Source organism: Schistocerca piceifrons, chromosome 7 (genome assembly GCF_021461385.2).
Source record: "Schistocerca piceifrons isolate TAMUIC-IGC-003096 chromosome 7, iqSchPice1.1, whole genome shotgun sequence".
Lineage (NCBI taxonomy): Eukaryota > Metazoa > Arthropoda > Insecta > Orthoptera > Acrididae > Schistocerca > Schistocerca piceifrons.
Genome location: NC_060144.1, coordinates 255,302,236 through 255,317,176, shown reverse-complemented (window position 1 = coordinate 255,317,176; position 14,941 = coordinate 255,302,236). Strand labels below are relative to the sequence as shown.

Here is a 14,941-nt window from a genome sequence, read left to right as displayed (position 1 = left end):
CGCAGTGGACTTCGGGAATCGAACTCAGCTATTAGTAGCCGCCTGCGGCCAAAAATAGCTCACAGTCTGGTTGGAGTCCAGGCAGCGAGTGCGCATAACAGCAAAACACTCAGCATCTGAAGAAGCTCATTATTAATGAATCACCCCGAAAAAGCCTGAGACCGCGCAATACTGTTCTGTTTTAAGTCATGCTCTAAACGACAAATTTTGCTCTATTTTGCTCCATTTTTTTCTGAGTAGTTGCGGTTTGTAGTTCATTTTTTCAAAGTGTCATATTTTATCTGAGCTAAGTAGTTCACATTTTTACCGAAATAATACTCTCCCTTTAGTCTTACATTGAACAATAATAATTGCAGTCTTTGACAGCTAGTTGATAAATTTGTTGGATGCATCTAACTTAAAATTTTGGTTCTCGCAAAATTTGCAACCACACATACAGGGTGTTTCCGTAACAGCGTGCAAAAATGTAATAGGGTGTAGAGAATGATCCACTAAACAGTTTGAGATAAGGAAGCCAGCTTAAGTAGATATGGAAGTAAACTTGTCTATAGCTTTGTCTAGCATTACTGTTTTCCAGCTTATTCATAACTAAGATGCGTACAAGTTTATACGTAATGTGCTGCTTATTTACGTGTACATTCTTTACTTCCTGCGAGGAACCAAGGAAGACGAGCCTGATTACCAGGAAGTCATGATGCAGGTTTTGTTAACTTTAATCGTCCATAAGTTGGCTCTGTTGTATCCTATTTAGATTGTCCCATGACAGAACGTGCTATGATTCAACGACAGACCCATTAATTACTCAGTGCTATTCAGAGACATGCAGTACAATACGATGGAGCAGTTCATGTAGGACATCAACATCATAGTGAAATTAGTTGCCAGAATTGTAGCTGCCTGTGATGTGATTCGAAAGACACGCCAGGGATGTTTGTCAGAGTGCGTCAGCATCTTTCTCGTCTATGTCACGCTTGCATTGAGGTTGATGGCCGTCCGTTTCAGCACATTTTGTAAGACACTGTACAAATGGTACGCTCATTGTGTCAATGAGGATATTTGCGGTTAACTAACGTGAATAAAAAAGTACACAGTTGTGTGATTTTATTTCTGTTAACTCCTTAAGCTTGCTTCTCCGACCCCCCCGTTCCCTACCTGAAAATGTTCAGTGGAGCATCCTCTATGTCCTACGAAATTTTTGCACGCTCTTACAGACACACCCTGTACGTGTGTTTGTACCGTGATAGTCTAATAGCCGAAAACTGGTTAGTTAATAAAAATATTGTAGACTGTTGCACGTCCATTTTTTATCTTTTATAGTGTACAAAATGTTCTGCTAAGAACCAACACAACTGCCAATTAACGGAAGGAAAATTGATCAAAGTAGTGCGAAAAAAAGAAGTAGAAGTAATAATTTAATGAGAAAAAAATTGAGTATCAGGACTTAAAGTATAACATACAAGAACAGGAAAATCGATTTCAAAAAGAGAATAGGATGCAACAAATGTTTTCGTGTCAGAGCAAAAAAGCGTCATACAATAGCTGTATGAAGGGCTTGAAACAATGAGTGCGTGACGGAGCCTCGCAATCCGTCAGTTTCTTGCCACTTTCCCGTATGACGTATGCGAACTTTTAACTTGCTCTTCGACCCGTGGGCAGGCCGAGTGCCTGTGACAGGGAGTGAAACGGCCCCGTCCGATAGCCCGGCAGTCTAATCCATCACTGGGCGCGCGGCGGGCGGCCGCCGAGTACAGCGCGCTCCGCCGTCCTTTCTCCAGCACGACGTCGCCCCAGCAGCCCCTGCTGTCCTGGGCGGCAACCCGCGACGCGCGCCCAACCAACAGATGAAGCACCTGCTGTGCAGGGCTCCTCAGACCAGAGCACGCATTCCTCTGTTCATAAAAAAACAGTTCATAGATAGTAAGACCTATCATTATCAGGTACGGTGATAAGCCATCTTACGTATCTAAAACTTTAAAAACTATCTTATAAAATATTTTAAATGTTTTGATCACAAAATACATTGCATTGCAATTGATTGATAATTTATACTGACAAACAACCTCTTCTGATCACTCACGGTGAAGATTACGTGTCTACGTACAATGTAGGCAATATCGTCATCATGTGAAAGTACAATGCGGAACATGCTCACTAATGGCACAACCAACAGTTCATTGAAACGCAGCTCATTAGAGATGATGTTTCGAGATACACGATCGGACGATGGAGTTCTTGCCTACAGTTTACTTAAACACATAGCCTTTACAATAAGTGATATGAAGATGCCTGTTTAACAACCGAAAGCTGTAATTAACTGAATCGGTCATTGCAGCAAACTCATGATTCAACTTCTTTACAAAAATGAATTGTGTATTGGGGCTGGGTGGTGAAGGTTAGTCAGATTAAGACGTACAAGAACGGCAAAGAAAATTGAGGATCTGTTAGATGACGATCAGATTGACTTTAGGAAAGGTGAAGACACCACTGTAGAAAAATCAAGACATGTTCGTAGGATATGTCGGCCGAATAAAACCGTTCGTCAAAGTATGTTATATAATACTTCTACATTTGACATGCCAATGCATAGTGATCGTCAAGGTAGTGGGATTGTATACGCAATGTGAAGCGACTTGCAACACTGATGGACAAGATGCTGTCAAAAAATTTAAAGGATAAGATCCTATGATGGCAGCATAGCTGTGTCGAAAACGGTCATTCAATAAAATTTTCTTAGCAGTCTTTGCCAGTGAAGTTGTTTTTGGTTAGTGAAGCAATTAGAAACATGAGGCGTTACAACTCGAACTTAACATCAGAACTGGTGATCACGAAGCAGACAATGGTCAGAAATTCTTTTACCTTGGCAGCAAAATAACCCATTATGGACAGAGTAAGGAGGGTACAAAAAGAAGACTAGCACTGGCAAAAATTGCATTCCTGACCAAGAGAAGTCTATTGGCATCAAACAATAGTCTTAATTTTAGAAAGAAATTGAGAATCTACGTTTGGGGCACAGCAATGTATGGTTGGGAGACAAGGACTGTAGGGAAACAGAAGAAAATCGAAGCTTTTGAGATGTGGTGCTATAGAAGAATGTTAAAAATTAAGTGGACTGATAAAGTAAGTAATGAGGAGGTTCTCTGCAATAATCGGCGAGGAAAGGAATATATGGAAAACGCTCACAAGAAGAAGGGACAGGATTACAGGACAACTGTTAAGACAAAATGAAATAACTTCCATGGTACTGAAGGAGGCTGCAGAGGGTAAAAGCTGTAGTGCTGTAGAGGAAGACACATATTAGAATACAGCCAGCAAATAACTGAGGACATAGTTCGCAATTGTTGCTCTGAGATGAAATGGTTGGCAAAGGAGAGGAATTCGTGGCGGGGCTGCATCAGACTAGTCAGGAGACTGACGAAAAACAATAAGGGAATTTCTTGTTTGGAAGGAAGCAGCACGTTATCTTAGATGGAGAACCGTCGATAGGTAAAGAAGAAACATTAGGTGTGCTCCACAGTCCACTCGGATGGTAGATATACCTTGAAAATTATTTTAAATTGTTCATAGGGTTGAAAAGATTGGAAAACCGATTTTTTCCAACAAAATTTATATTTCCAGAATGAGATTTTCACTCTGCAGCGGAGTGTGCTCTGATATGAAACTTCCTGGCACATTAAAAGTGTGTGCCCGACCGAGACTCGAACTCGGGACCTTTGCCTTCCGCGGGCAAGCTCTACCAACTGAGCTACCGAAGCACGACTCACACCTGGTCCTCACAGCTTTACTTCTGCCAGTATCTTGTCCTCTACCTTCCAAACTTTACAGAAGCTCTCCTGCGAACTTTGCAGAACTAGCACCCCTGAAAGAAAGGATACTGCGGAAACATGGCTTAGCCACAGCCTGGGGGATGTTTCCAGAATGAGATTTTCACTCTGCAGCGGAGTGTGCGCTGATATGAAACTTCCTGGCAGATTAAAACTGTGTGCCCGACCGAGACTCGAACCCGGGTCTCGGTCGGGCGCACAGTTTTAATCTGCCAGGAAGTTTCAAAATTTATGTTGGCTAAACTTTCTGTAGTCAAAAAAACTTCAAAAATTTCGGACTTTATCACCTTTTTCAAAAATCTCCCTTTATTTTGCTCCTAGCGCTTTGCTGTCCAGTTTATTTTTAAAAGAAGGCAAAATTCTGTACGAATTTATCTACTGTAACCTTTTTCTGCATACAATACCAAGTGCTCCAAAGTTCGTCAAGAAATGTAAATTTTAAAAATTTTCTCCAAATGGCAAAATACCTACTTTTTGAACACTTTTATTTTAGTTTCTCTTTGTATACCAGATACATAGTATATATTATGTTATCCGTTGGAACTAAACATCTCAGTTGTCAGCATTCTATTTCTCAGCTTGGAGTCGGATGATTTCTGGGCTCCTTCCATTTTCGTTCATATATCACTAGTCGAAGAGAAACTCAGGACATTTCAGCCCTGTATCACGCACATTTATGAACTACATTATTTACTCATTACGTTATATATATTAAACAACCAGCGACAGAATATTGAACTATTATTAGTAGAAATAGGTAGACCGAAATAGGTATCCAAATGTACTACTAGCTGGCATTTCCCCGCTTGATATGAGATTGTGCGGTAGTTGGAATACAAGGATAAACTTTAAAGTGGAAGAGGTAAAAAAGTTATTGAGAACGTGTTCTAAATATTAACAATACTTAGTAAAAGCAAAAGAGGTAAAAAAGTAATTCAAAACGTATTCTATTTACAATACTTGTTCATACAGAACATTTTTCATTTTGTTACCCGAGGTACATATTTACAAATTGTCCGAATTTCCTACTCATGAACAAGGTACATGTATTTAACCGTGAGAGGAGCAAGAATCTTTGAGGTTGATGCAGAAATATTTTAAAGTTTGTCCTTGCGCTTTGTTAATTGTGAAACAGTAGGCTAATTTGATTGGAAAATGCAGTCTTTTAAACTGGAATGGAAGTTTAGTAGAGATCAGCGGTATTCTGGGGATTAGTAATATGTCATTTCTATTCTCCAGCCATAGGTTCGGCTTCGATGATGTTATTCTATAACTATTATATAGTTTTAGTGAGTTGAGATTTCTGTGTAGTATGATCGGAGGTCCAGTTTTAAGTCGAAGGCAATTTAATGGCATTCCTGGTACTTGCAAAGAGTTCAGATAAATTCTGCACTTAAGTTCACATTTTCTTCAACGTCTACCATCGTGTTGACCGATTTGTATATTCTCTCTCCATAGATAACCTTCTTTTGGATTTTGAAGTTGATATCGTCGATAATATTATTTGCAGTGAGCAAAATTGTCCTTATAATTAGCCAATCCGGATTGGTACAGTTGTAAACAATGTTTGTACTTTTTTTATGTGCCATTGTGCATTCGTCCCAGGAGATAATTTTAGTTTGGTTTGGAAGTTCACCCCGTCCAGACACTTTTGAGATTTTACACACAGAGAATTATTGTTCTTCGGCTATGCTCAACGGAAGTGTGGCTGCAATGCCGGATGATACCAGTACAAGTGCGATGCCTTGCTTAGCACGTATTTCCGCCAGTCATAGATTTATTAGAAATGTTTTCCCGGTGGCGCATGGTGAGTCCAAGTAAGTAATTCCCCCAGTCGATTCGGTAAATTTCTCCTTGATTGTCGTTGTGAGTAATGTATTGAATTAGTTCGTTGTTGTAGCTTTTTATCTTTGTAATTTCGAAGTTTAGCACACTGACAGCATCTTATCGTGGTTCTTGCATCCCATGTTGTATTAAGGTCTGGTTGTTTAATGCTAAGCATTTATCTTCTACGTGAATCAGTGTTTCATTGAAGATATGTCGTTAAATTAGTTGGCCAGTTCAGGATGAGCTTGTAGGATTTGGTACAGTACGTTATCACCCATACTCTCTTTGAAGGAGTCCCATAGCTGTTTTGGATTAGGTGGGCTACATGTTGTTAGAATTACGGCGAATAAGTCTCTCATTTGTTCAGCTGTGGCTGTGATTGAGGTTTCTTGTAGAGTTACTTCCCAGTAGTTGTCATTTTCCAGTAGTCCTAAACGTTGGCATGGTTCTCCGTACGTCTGGCGTAGGTTAACAGCCTTGAGATCCGTGTGAAACTTGTCGGTCCCGTATTTTGTGTACGAACTTCTGCAGTCAGAAACATTCGGCTTTGTCCGTATTATGGTGTATTCTCGGCCTAGTGTGCCAGTTTTCACGATTCTTGGATGATCTTCTACTGAAATTCCTTGTTATCGTCGTCGAAAGATTTGCTTGTTGTGTTCCACGTGTAACAGATCGGGACGTCGACATATAGTTACGTTTTCACGAAGGGATCCCCTCGGCACAGTTGGTAAAAAGCTGTTAATGTTGTGTTCTGAGGTAGTTCGCTTGCAGTTTTTCTGGCGGCGCCTTTTTTTTTTTTTTGACGTTTAATTCCATTCTCCAAATGTACCGCTAGACGTTGTCCAGTTGGTTCGCCTTTGTCTATGGGAAAACCGAAAATCCGCTACGTTGCTTCATTACTGTTGATGTATATCTCGATTTGGTACATGAGCATCTCTTCGTTCGTTTTTTGTTCGCTGTCTTTGCTTACCTGAAATACTGCCATGTCACTGTCTTTGTTCACATTTTTAACAGTCATATTTGATTTCACTGAATTGCAGTATTCTACGTTTATGTGCTCTTGGATCGTTTTGGAAAGTAGTGTGTTACCACTCATGCAACAGAATCCTAGTGTTTCTCAACTGAATTTTCTGCACTGCGAAATTGAGAGATGTTATCTGTTGAGTCTTGTACCATAGGAATCAAGGGAGATGATGTTGTTTGGTGGCCAGTATCCTCTTTCTACAACGCAACGGCACCCATATATTAACAGAGTTGTTTATTTACGTAAAGAGGAAGCTACTTATCCTTAAGAGAGTCCATGGGTCGTGGCACAAGCTCTTTCGTAGTAAGAACACGTTAGACTCAATGCTGGAGAAGTAAAAGTCCCCCTGGCGTCCAACTAGAGGGCGAGTTGGTGCGCCAGTGACTGAATTAGTGACTGAGACTGATTGAGTGAGGCCCTCCGGTAAGCAGCCGCGATCTCAATACTTGTGTTGCTAGCTAGTCTATCTGTGGCCTCTCTCCTGATATGTTCTTGATCGAGCTCCTACTACCGAACTTCTTGCTACATCTTCGCTGATCGGTGTGCTGGCGACACCTCCGATTACAACACGTTTGTGTTTGTTATATTCTTAATGCTTCATTTGTTAAGTTGTACTGTTTACTTGTTGTTGTCCCCACTTCTCGTAGGGTGATATTTTCATGGTTGGGTTGAGTTAGCAGTCTTTTACGAGGGTTGGAACTTTAGAGGCGGCAACTATTTATTTACAGCTCGTACAAAATAGATAAACGTTTCAAAGTTTTACTGACCTTCAAAGTAAGCACCAGCATTGTGTATAACCCGTTTCCAGTGATGTGGAAGTCGTAGGATACTCTTAGCAGTGTCAGTTGTGTTGACAATTCGAGTGGCGCGGTCTATTGTTCGACGAATTTGTAGCAGTTCTGAAGCGAATGCCCTGAATTGTTTCCTTTAGTTTAGAAATCAAGTTAAACTTACGAGGGCGTAAGTCAGGGTAGTGCAGTAGGTGGTATAGCACTTAGCAGCCCCGTCAGTCAAACAAATCAGTGACAGCTTGCACGGTACGTGCTTGAGCATTGTCCTGCAAAATGGTTCTCAGGTCCTGCAGAAAGTGTCATCACTTCTGTCTCTAAGCTGGTCGTAGGTTGTGTTCCAAAAATGAACAGCATAGAGATAGAAGTGATGACACTTTCTACAGGACCTGACCATCATTTTGCAGGACAATGCTGAAGCACTTACAGTGCAGGCTGCTACTCATTTGTTTGACTGATGGGGCTGCTAAGTGCTATACCACCTGAAACTTCCTGGCAGATTAAAACTGTGTGCCGGACCGAGACTCGAACTCGGGACCTTTGCCTTTCGCGGGCAAGTGCTCTACCAACTGAGCCACCCCAGCACGACTCACACCCCGTCCTCACAGATTTACTTATGCCAGTACCTCGTCTCCTACCTTCCAAACTTAACAGAAGCTCTCCTGCTAGCGGGGCGTGAGTCGTGCTTGGGTAGCTCAGTTGGTAGAGAACTTGCCCGCGAAAGGCAAAGGTCCCGAGCTCAAGTCTCGGTCCGGCACACAGTTTTAATCTGCCAGGAAGTTTCATATCAGCGCACACTCCACTGCAGAGTGAAAATCTCATTCTGCTATACCACCTACTGCACTCCCATGACTTAAGCCCTCGTGAGTTCAACTCGATTTATAAATTGAAGGAAACGCTTCACGGCATTCGCTTCAGAACTGCTACAAATTCGTCGGGCAATAGACCGCGCCGCTCTAACTGTCAACACAACTGACACGGCTAAGAGTATCCCACCACTTCCACATCGCTGGCAACGGGCTACACACAATGCTGGTGACTACTTTGAAGGTCAGTAAAACTTTGAAATACGAGCTGTAAATAAATAGTTGCGACTATTAAAGTTCTAACCCTCGTATTATAAGACTGTGTAGCAATTCTTGGTTCTCCAATCTGTTCATTTCGTTGTTCTTCGGTCTCTCTGCTTCTCACGGTGCTCATTCTCTTTCATCGGGAACTTAAATATAATTTGCGTTCTTCATCTCCTTCGCTTTTTCGCTGCGCTTTTTGTTTTCGCCGTTTTGTTTCAGAGCTGGCAAGATTTCCTCCTCTTTTTCATTTGGTCATTGTCTAAAGTATAAATAAAATCAACTTTTTACTAACAAATGCACTTTACACCCTTTTCATACTTTATATTCGATTTATTTTCAGTCTGTATCACTTAGACTAATCACACTTCACTGTTTTTATTCACTCACTGCCCTGCTTTTTCGGTCCTTCCTTTGTCACCGATAAGAAACTAATGTTCGAACCTACGATGGGTCTTGCGTTACGTACCTGTATCAATGTGTAGCTCCACTAGTGGCGAATTCCAGAACATGGTAAAAAGGCTTCGCATGGTCCACAATGTTTCAGAACATTACACAGCATTCGAGAGCGTTCTGGAATGATCTACAGCGTTCAGGGGCGTTCCTGGATGTTACTAAACATTCTGGAATCTTCTCGAATGTTCCAGACTATTCCCGAGCATTCTCGAACATCAGGATCATTGTGGAACATTTCAGAATATTCTGGAATGTTGTGAAGTGCTCTCGAATAACGTCGAGTGTTCTGGAATGTTCTCGAATACTCCCGAATGTTGTGGAATGTTCTAGAAGTTTCTATAAGGCGAAAATTCCTAGCCGTTATGTCTTCAAAAGCACGCTGTTCAGGCAAAAAGGGGAACCTTCTTCATGGATGGAGGATCACACTACATAACTTCCCTGGTCTTAACGGGACTTATTTCTCAGTTTTAGTGGCACAAGCGTTGTACACTTACTTTTATAATATAATATTGACAAAGAAACCACGCAATACCAATGAAACGTAGGTAAATCTATTATAATAGTAGAGGCGTTAACATTTACTAACAATAATTATTTTCACTTCCGGATGCGTAATACTACTGACAGTGGACGTTAGCCATTGGCACACGTGAAGTGGGTATGTGACTCTCTTCCGATGTTTTGATTGGCCACGTTCTTCGGTGTTACCAGAAATGCCTTGAGTAGTACAATCAGAGAAAGTAGATTGAGGGGGTCCCATATCGAGCTGTTCTTCCCGCAGTGAGTCAGCCTCCTCGACAATTGTTCCTTCAATAATTTCCATAAAATCTAGTTCTTCATATTTTTCATGCACATATTCTGACACGTTTACACGTTTGACTCCATTGTAGTTCTTGCAAATAGAAGAACTGTTCCAATTTGCTTTTCCGCAGGAGCATGCTCCGCCACAGCTCATCTTACATGAGCACGAAACAGTGTGAAGAAATGACTCGGGCGCTTTACCTTGGGTTATTACAACAAGCCTCAGACCAGTCGCTACTGTGAGTCTAGCCAGATTTCCAGTTTCCTATCCAAGTTTGGCAGTTGATGGAAGCCTCGTAGCGAATGACGTTGCGCAGAGGCAACCCTGAAAGATTCAAATTGCTACTTGTGACAGACTTGTAGTGTCTGTGAACTGCTGACACCTCCTCTATGGAATGCGGCGCTGGTGTACTCTCTGTCTTTGTCCCTCACCACATGCTCCGGGCCTCAACTTGCATAATAAATAATAGTCGAGTAACCAATGAGAAAAATTAGCTATTCTAGATGCATTTGAGCCAATGAATAATCTAACAAATGTTTCATCGTTACACCTAATCTACAATGATAGCAGAAGAGCATTGGATTTGTTAAAAACCCTGAAGAATCATTGCCTCTTGATTGACGAAATTTGAAGCAAAGTCGGCACATTACAGATGCACAACTGGCAGATAGCTTTCGAATGGATTAAAGCTCATACAGGGGTATGGGGCGATGAATCAGCTGGTAAGTATGTAACTGAAAAAATTGGACGATGGACCAAAACATTTGTTCATAAATTCACAACTGATTTTTACAATTTTTGCAATTCAACAGGATTTACAGTTATATGAAGATATTTTGAAGAAAAATATCGGAGCACTGTAGGGAGCATAGAATCCATCAAAATTTTCCAGATGAAATTAGGATTTAAATGCACCATAGTGTAGGTAAACTATACTTTATACGTATTACTATATTTTTTCGGTTAAACTCGGGATATATTACCTTTTTTGAGCCCAAAGCAGGACATATTACGATATTTTTGTTTTCAACTCAGAACATATGTTTGAAATCACTTAAAAGTAAACTGAAATATTAAATTTTCTTTATTCAGTTGTGTTTTTCAATAGGTATGACTTTTTCAGTAATGGTTTGCTTGCTTTAATTAAATTATAAAATTCACAGCATGAAATGCTTATTCCTATTGTGGGTTAGCATTAAAGACACACACACACACACACACACACACACACACACACACACACACACACACACTTTCTTTTTATCGATTGCCAGAGGATGAGACAAAACAGAGTAGATATAAAATGTTCAAAAACCTATGAACAAGCTACTTCATGCATAGGAAACCACATAAACACATTACCTCTGTAGTATTGCCGAATGACCAACAGTAACTGAAAAGTTGAGGTGGGCACAGTAGCCACACCTCCCTATCGACGTCAGACCTTGCTCTCAGGTCCGCTGGCAGGCACAGCCATCAAAGAAAGTTGTAAAACGCCATGTTGAACATATACATCTAAAATTTAAAAGATCCCCTCGCCAGTCATAAAATCCTCAAACCCTGTACATTTTACAGCACCAGAGAATACCCCAGATAGCTCTAAATAACCAGAACTGTCTCGACTAGTCCTAGACATACAGTAAGCCTTCCATAGTGAAGCTGCAGTCATAAGACTACAGCAAATCAGCGATGAGCGTGCGGAAATTTGCACATCTAAACTAAGTTGTTCTAGATGAAACCTGCTAAGCCAGAGAGCACAGTTGCTAACTAAATTAGCTGATCGTTATCGTTTCAGCCGAATATTCAAAGCCAAGTAAACATAAAATACCGATCCGTGACTGGTTAAGTTAGATGAAAATTGTCTGTGACATTTGACTGAGTGCTGATTGATCACTTTCCGTACGCTGCCGAAACCTAAAATTTGACGCCGCTGCTATTCGTTGCCGTGAATAATAAATAAAAATTTGTTCTACCAGTCTACAGTCCAGCACAACATGTTGCAGAAAATTCCAAAAGTGTATTTCATTAAAAAGACTCAAACTACCATTTCGTAACACATACACTGCATACCAAAACGAACAAATAAATAGCACACACTCAGTTCCAGTTAACTAACGATGAGATTTTCACTCATAAATCCCAGGCAATGATATTCATTACACTTGCAACAGTATCTCGTAAACCGAAGTGAAGAAATGATAAGTTGCAAATAGACCTCAGCACCCAGTATATATACGCTCAAATAACAAACTCACCAACCAATTCAGAGATAAAGTTCGATGTCAAGAGTATAACGTAACAACCCAATGTAAAACTAAATTAGTATCCACTCGACAAATCTAGACATATCGTACAACATCAATAAAATCATCAAATAGAGTGAACTGCCTCACAAAAATCATGATTTTCGATCTCTACTTTCATATAGCAGTCACTAAAAAATCCTAAGAAATTCATGAATTTGCTCATCCTTCTCAGCACTGCACCAGCACAAGAAACACCTGCAAAACGCCTTGAATTCCAGCTAAACTTACAAGGTAATTTCAACAGAAATGAACATAATTTTCAGTCTAAATCTGACCATCCATTAAGTCATCTCCTTCTACAGAATTACCTCTGTAGAAAAACGTATGAAAACAGCTAAATCTGAATAATCCAACGACGCATGAAACACCAATAGATAAGCTTACTCCATTACATTCCCATCGCTAACAGAGAGTGGTTGCAGTGAATCCGCTGTTAACTCATTATTGTTGCTTTATTGGAGCATGCCACCACGAAAGACTGTATGGAAACAATTTATCAGCAGTGTGAAAACGGAATTCCAATCACAAGACACTGAATACGAAACTCATAGTCAACTCAATCACTACATAAATTATATATTACTCTTGTAACACTTCAGATCACACAAAAAGACAGAAGAGGTAAACAGTTTGACAAAGAACTGGGCACAGTCCAGTCTCTATAATCATATAAAAATATAACTCTCCTCCTAATATTATTCCCTTAATTCCACTGAAAAACAATAAATGTATAAATGCAAGAGCAGGAAGATATGTCTACTCTGATTCGTTTATTGAATTCAAAGAATACACTGAAGTAAGAAAGCGTGAGCACGTAAAGAAAAAATTTTAGTCAGTCAAACCTTAAATGAATCGTTTATTTCAGAAACCAGTCAAGCACCAAATTTGTCCAATTTGGGAAAACACAAAAAACTGTCTACCATCATACCACATGTTTCGCTAGTGACTTCGGTGTTTTTTTTCTGAAACTAGTAAATATTGCAAATCATTGTATCAAAGAAAAAAATATTTTGGGTCATTTAACATTGCTGTTAATGGAACGAAAATACATTTTACTTAACTGGTTTTTTGTAGTAAACGAGTAGGGCGAACGTAGTTTTATGGTATAATTCTGCATATTTTTAGGATTTACAAATAAAACTCCTATATTTGGAAAAGAACAGAATGTTTAATGATATTGAGACTACATTATTAGTTCACTGATGAAGTGATCAACTAATTCAATCATCACGTGATCAACTATTTCAATCATCACGGTAGGAGCTACTCAATCCTCATAAACAAATTCCACAGCACATTCTGCCTCTGTTGTAGGCTAACGTAAAATACTGTCATAAAATGTTTCACACCCCACCAGGCGAGGTCTTACTGCATTTATGTCTCGCAGCTTCTGGATATTGATTGGAACCTGAAAAAATAACGAAGTAATTAGGGCTCAGACCTAAACACGAATGGGGAGTGGAAAAAAATATATTATTTCAGACTGCACTTCAGTTGCTTAGGTCAACGTTTGAATGAAAGAAAATAATTACACCTAACAGTAACTTTTGTGTAAGTTACCTAATTTATTAGATTATTCATAAACTTACTTTTCCTGAAGGGTAAGGGTACGCCAAACTGGTGGGTAAGCCACGAGCAGGGTTTGTTTTCAGCAGTGTGAAAGTTGACTGAATGATTCCATCAATATGTGGCTTTACTGTCACGTTTGCAGGTGTATTACTGTTGTAACAAAAGTGTATGTGAATATCTTGAAATCCTCCTTTTGGTCGTTAGGATCACCTCTACCAAAAGTTATCGTCTGAGTTCAAAAATGGTTCAAATGGCTCTGAGCACTATGGGACTCAACTGCTGAGGTCATTAGTCCCCTAGAACTTAGAACTAGTTAAACCTAACTAACCTAAGGACATCACAAACATCCATGCCAGAGGCAGGATTCGAACCTGCGACCGTAGCGGTCTTGCGGTTCCAGACTGCAGCGCCTTTAACCGCACGGCCACTTCGGCCGGCTATCGTCTGAGTGTGTAAGCTTTTTGTATGCATGAGGTCACTATGTTTTGAAACTTCTGACATCTTGGAACGACACATTGTATACAGTAAAACGATTTCCTTTATTGGCTTTCAGTAAGCTCCATCTATTGCTCTTGTGCATAAATTCGATCAACTTTTTTCACGATAGGCTTCATATCCCCAAAGTCTCTGTCACATGGTGAATACAAGTGATCACGAACAGGGAAGCTGTGGGTGATACTGTCACATCGCCCTTCGTCACCGAGGTTCATCTAAATCCTAATAACTGTGTGGTTCTTGTTCTGTCCTGATGGACCACTACTAAAAACAGTCAGTCTTTCTACTCTACTGGATATTTCAGTGTCTATGTAATTAAAAAAAAAATGCTCACCTCATCTGGAGATTTGTTACCTTCACCCTCATGATAAAGGCAGATTTTGGACTTGTTGCTTTCCAAATCATGCATACTAAAAGCGTTAACCCATAACTAACGCATGTAAAAAAAATTCCTGAACAGGAATATTCGGGAGCGGCAAGTTTTGCATATAATCAAAACACAAAGCGGCGGTTTCTTCGTCACCATTTTGAGACACTTCTTTCATACTAAAATAAATATTTTTGGCCCTCGTCTTGTGTACAACGAGCTCTGCAGTTGCCTTACGTTTAGCATCATCATTCAAGGATTTATCCATCAATTTTGTGTTAAGGCCATTACATTGACTGCATACATCAACCTGCGGTCGGCTAAACGAGTACCCAAAGTTGTCATGAAAATTAAGAATAGTAAAAATAGTACTTGACAGTATCTTTTATGTCAGGGTTGTCATTAATGAACATCTCAAC

At 40.1% G+C, this 14,941-nt stretch overlaps 1 non-coding gene across 1 annotated transcript; it reads right to left on the bottom strand.

The window, feature by feature from the left end:
* Positions 1–7,970: 7,970 nt before the first annotated feature.
* Trnas-cga lies at positions 7,971–8,045 on the bottom strand. Its single transcript has one exon. It is a non-coding gene; the product is annotated as a tRNA-Ser (tRNA).
* Between the last annotated feature and the right edge of the window lie 6,896 nt (positions 8,046–14,941).